Here is a 5,419-nt window from a genome sequence, read left to right as displayed (position 1 = left end):
CGGCCCCCGCTCGCGGCCCCGCCCCCGCCCGCGGCCCCGCCCCTCCGCGGCCTCGCCTGGCGCAGTCACCTTCTGCAGAAGCGCCGCGGGGCGGGCCGGGCGCTCAAGTTGCCCTTCCGAGGAGGACTACATTCCGTGGCGGAAGGACACTCTAGCAGCATCGCGTGAAGACGGGACGAGCGGCCAATCGGGAAGCGGCGAGGCAGCGGGGCCACCCCGGAGCCCTGGGGCCCTCCCTCCAGAACCCCCCCGGCGCCCCGGCCACCTGTTGCCGCCAAGTTGGAATGCTGGACCAGGGCTCCTCTCTTGACCCTCGGCCCAGGGCACCCCAGCTGGGCTGCCCGGGCCTCCCCAGATGCCGCCCAGATTTATGGGTTCCCGGGCAGCACCCACCCCGGAGACGGAGCCGAACCGGAGGGTGGGGAGGGGCTGAGACTCGGGGGATGGATGGCTGGAGCTGCGGGGCCGCCTTCGGAGGGGCTCCGACATTGGAATGGGGGGAGGGAGAACTGGGGAGGGCGGAGTGTGCTCGGAGCGGGAGCACGAGGCCCTTTTGTTCTCAGCTCTGGAACTAGGAAGGACAAGTCAGGGCCACGTGAATACTTTAGCGGGGACTGGAGTCCTGCGCGGCGAGCGCCTGAGAGTAGAAAGTGAATAGAAGATATTAATATTAGTGCGGAACTGACCATCAGGAAATACCAAGTCAACGCTAGCTAGTAATCTCTGCAGGAGTCAGCACTTCTGTTTTCAGCCTTGTGTATTTAATCCAGTCTTGTTGGAGCTTTTCTTACATTTTTCTACAAGGTATTTTCTAATTTCCCAGTAATTAGCCAACAATAAGCGATGACAGCAGTTATCAATGAAAGGGCTGTTAACTATTGCCTTTTTTCAGCAAAGTTATGAAAGCAGATACAATGTTGCCCCTTAAAAATCGTGAAGACTATTAGGTTCTTTCCTTTTCCTGGAAAATGAGACCAATGGGTGGTACCTGCTAGCAGCTGAATCACAGGCCATTATGCTTTGCTGTTAGCTCAGATAAGCTGGAAGGAGAAAGTGACAGCCAGAAGTGAATTTGAGTTTAAAATCTTTAAATTCATTCTGTAAGCTTTTTCTGGTCTCCTTAGTTGCAGATAGGAAGTAAATGCTTGGTTTTTGAAGTGGTGAGAGCACATGAAGTTGCTGAGAGGGGAAAAAAGTCATGCCCCATTAGGGAGAATCAGATTCCTTCTTATCCAGAGAGAGGAATGGCATAAATGGCCCTCTCTGGCTCGAGCTACAGATGAACTAAGTACAGTAATGGACAGCACTGGAGTGGCAGCAAGCTGGCCAGTGCAGGACTATGTTGCATTCTGAAGATCTAAATCTAGATATATTCCCAAGATTGAAAAGCACATGTGCTAAACTGGAGAGCGGATGACAAACTACTGCCTTTTAGTTACAGGTACTGATCATCCAGCAGTTACAAAACTGCTGTCCATGAACCTCTGGCAGAGACTAATCCAGCATAGTTTTGCTCACATTAGATGCATAATGAACATTTGTCACACTGAGTTTAAGGTGGTTGTCATTGCTTTGCTGAGCAGCACAGTATATACAGAAGAAAGCCTAGGTTCCCATCACATTTAGTTTTACGTCCACTCACTAGCCCTATAACCATACCCTATCACTTAATGTGTGAGTCCAGTTCCTTAAAAGTAAACTGAAGACAACTCTTGCTTCCTAAGGTGGGGTTTTGATCAAATGTTGTCTGTGCATGAGCACAGCACAGTGCCCAAAAGGCATCCTCTTTCTTTGACAACTAACTAGTTCTGGAGATTTGTCCTTGTGACCAGTGCCAGAACATCTCTCTCAATTCAGGTAACTAGGTTTGCCCTTCTCTGAGCCATCCTCCTCAATCCTCAGTGCTTTGACCCAGCAACAAGTAACCGAGGACTACAGAGAACTGGGGAAGCTGGGGGTGGACACAGATTCCCCTAGAGGTGAGGCTCCTCCTCACCTTTCCCCTGTGCTCAGGGACTTGGCAGGACAGGAGAGAGAATGGCCAGGTTCACTGGACTGAAATGTGAGCAAGGGTGGAGGTTGTGGTTACCTGTCTGGATTCTGTACCACAGCATCTCCAGTCTAATGATTTAACTTCTTCTTCTTTTTTTTTTTTTTTTTTTGAGTAAAGGTAGATTTATTCAGAGATACATACTCCATAGACAAGAGTGCAGGCTGCTTCAAAAGGCAAGAGAAAGGCTGCGAGGTGTGGGGGTTGGGTGCTCAGTTTAAAGTCAAAGTAAATACACACTCTTCGACAGAGAGGGGCCCCTCTCACTCAGAAGGGAGAGCGGCCTAATGATTTAACTCTTGATGGTCACTTGGAGCTGAGGTACATGTGTCAGCAAACAATACGTGACCCAACCCTGAAGCCCAGAGACAAGCTTTGGCCCTGGTGAAGTGGGTAAGGTTACCGGCTTTACCATTATGGGACCTCTTGGCTTCTGTCTGAAAGTGTTACTTCTCTCAGGCCAGTACAGGTTTCCAGGGCAGCCCATTGGCCTGACAGGTTTAGAAATGCTTATCACTTCAGATTTTATATGCCCTTTCCAGAGCCAGACCAAGCAGACTTCCTAATTTCTTCTATGTGTTCCTTCAGGTTCCCAAGATCTCTTCAGGGCCACAAAGGTGGCAGAAAATCTTAATTCGTGAGTTTTCCCCAGACAAATCCTGGAAGGAAGAGAAAGTTGGCTTTTTGGAGTTAGGGATAAAGAGAGAACAGGCTGTCTGTGGGTGAAAGGAAAGGATTCCTGGAGGAGACATGAGGGCTGGTTACCATAGAGACGGGTACGGGAAGGCTGTTCCAGGGGAAAGGAAGGAACAGTGAAGGATGAATTCTGAATGCAACTGTGTCTCTAGGTGCCCTCTCCGGAGGCAATGTCTCATCAGCACTTAGAAAAAGAAGGGAAGATTCTGGAGGAGTCCTTGCTGATTCCAGTGGAAGTACTGCCTCAGCCAACATGACCTCTGGCCTTTTTTTCTCTAGTCCAGAACCGCTAGGGCTCACAGGACAAAGCCTCCGTGGGGTGGTTTAGTCCTGTCCACCAAGCCACTCCCTCAGAGGCCTGTGCTCTCTCCTTTTCTCCTAGAAGCATAGCCAGAGCCCAGGTTCCCTAAGATGCAAGTGGAATTGTAAGCAAACTCTATTCCCTCAAAGTAATCAAGACTTGGAAGACCAAGAAAGGCATGAGCAAACAATAGATCAAGTGCCCCCTCCCCCAGGAAGCCCTCCTGCTGCAGTTCAATCAAAATCCAGAGTTTCCTTGGCAGCATACTTCCAGCCTCCACCTCCACGCGCACTGGCTGCCAGCTGACCTGACCACGCGTCCCAGGAAGGGCAGCTAGGACGAAGGAGACTTGGTCTTTCTCCTAGATAATTCTTGTAGGCAGTGCTTTAAGTTGAAGGGTGGCATCTTTGGGCCCACTGCAGGGTGGTTCTGAAGTGTTTGTGGAAAGTCCTTTACTGCAGAGAGACTGACCCCTTCAAATGAGCTGCAGCTGCTTTATTCCCACCCCTTCCGGGGAAGGAGGGCTCTGAGGGAACTGAGTCCCCACCACCCCCAAACTGGTCCTAGAAGCTAAAACATCGCCCAGACCTCCATCTCAGAATCCACCCTGTGAGAGCTGGTAAGTAACCCAGTTATGACTCAGCACCAGCCTGTTCCCTCTCTCCCCACTGGCCAGGAGGAAAGGCAGAATCTGGCAGAAGGCTCCTCCCCGATGGGCCGCCACATCCCCACCACAAACTGAGTCATGGCCACACCCTGCTAGGATGGAAAATTACCCTGAGAGGGAAGAGGAAGGTTTAACTCCAGGGATTTTGAGTTCTCAATCCAGAAATCACAGCCACCTACTCTCTACCTGGAACTAGCTGAAGAAAATAGTTATTTCCCCTAGCCTAGCCTTAACAAGCATGTCCAGTCTGAATGCGTAAAGCTGCTTGAGCCCAGGACTATGTGAAAGCTAAGAGGCCACCGTCAACTCTGAGTGCAGTACCTGTAATAGTTTTGGCTTTGGTAAAGGATGATCTCTTGCTCAGACCTAGCTCCACCGCCCCACCTCAAGGCAGCCAGAGAGAAAGGGGCAATCCTCCTTCAGCCCCTCTTCAGGCTGTGGGAGGACTCCCTGCCAGAAGGTCAGGGCCCCACCCTGCAACCTTCCCTGCAGTGAAAGCATTCTTGTTGTAAGAATGCTGTGGGGTTTAATTAGACTTGTTTTATAAGATACATGGTTTGAATTTTTTCAGATATGATTATGTATGGCTTTCAAACTTCTCCGATTCAAAAAGTCCCACTGCTCTTATGTAGAATGCTATAAAAATGTTATATTTAATTTCATTGCATTTTATTGGCATTAAAAGACAACTATTATGCATATGCTATAAAAAAAAAAAAGTGATTCCCACGAGGCCAGCTCAGGTTTTCGTTTTTCTGGTTACACACACTACCTGTTCAAGATCTCTTATTCCATCATCTGCTAGTACTTGCTTTATTGGCTGCTACTGATAAAGAAAAATTACAGGAAATAGTTACAACTGAGAAAAATCTATAAATAGTTTCTAAAAATTGAACAAAAATGTTGTTATACCATTTGAGTAGCCAAGCACCTAGGTAGGTTCAACTGCTGGAACACCAGCGGGGGCAGCATGAGAGCCCCCAGGAAGGAAAAGCATGGTTAAGAGCTCAGGTCCTGGAGTTGAGCAGACTGGTTAAAAACCCAGCATGGCCACTGACCGGCTGTGAGACCTCAGACACATTATTTAAGATCTCTAAAGAAAACCTATCTTCCACCTCTGTTGTCGGGATTAAATGAACGATTTAATCATCTGCATATAGTACAGACCAGAAGGCAGCTGTGCAGTCAGGCTGCCTGTCAGTCACCAGCTATGGAACATGGTAGGTACTCATCCTCTGTGCCTGTTTTCTCATCTACAAAATGGGAATAATGACTTCTACTTCACAGGCTTGTTTTGAGAATTACATTAGTCAATACATGCGGAGCGCTTCCAGCAATACCAGGCACACAGTAAGTAAGCCAAAGTATTAGCAGATTATTAAAATGCTTAGCATAATGCCTAGTGCCTAACTAGGAAGAACTAAAAAAATGTTAGCTATCTCTGATACTATACAGATGAGCTGCAAAAGTCCTTCCAAGAGGCAGGAATTTCAGTTAGGGTGGGCTCCCTAAAGGGGTCTTTTACTTAGTGAAGAGGTTTTTCTCCTAGACCTGAAACCAGAATGGGGGAGAGAGCCTTAGGAGATTTGCAGAGTCAGAATGGAGTAGTCTTGATCAAGGAGTCAAGAAGTTTAAGAAACAGCTCCTGAAGGTATGGACCTCAAGAATGGTACTTTCATGTTAAGTCCAGGCTTTGTAACCTTAC

This window comes from Camelus bactrianus, chromosome 27 (genome assembly GCF_048773025.1).
Source record: "Camelus bactrianus isolate YW-2024 breed Bactrian camel chromosome 27, ASM4877302v1, whole genome shotgun sequence".
Classification (NCBI taxonomy): domain Eukaryota; kingdom Metazoa; phylum Chordata; class Mammalia; order Artiodactyla; family Camelidae; genus Camelus; species Camelus bactrianus.
This window is presented reverse-complemented; position numbering follows the sequence as displayed.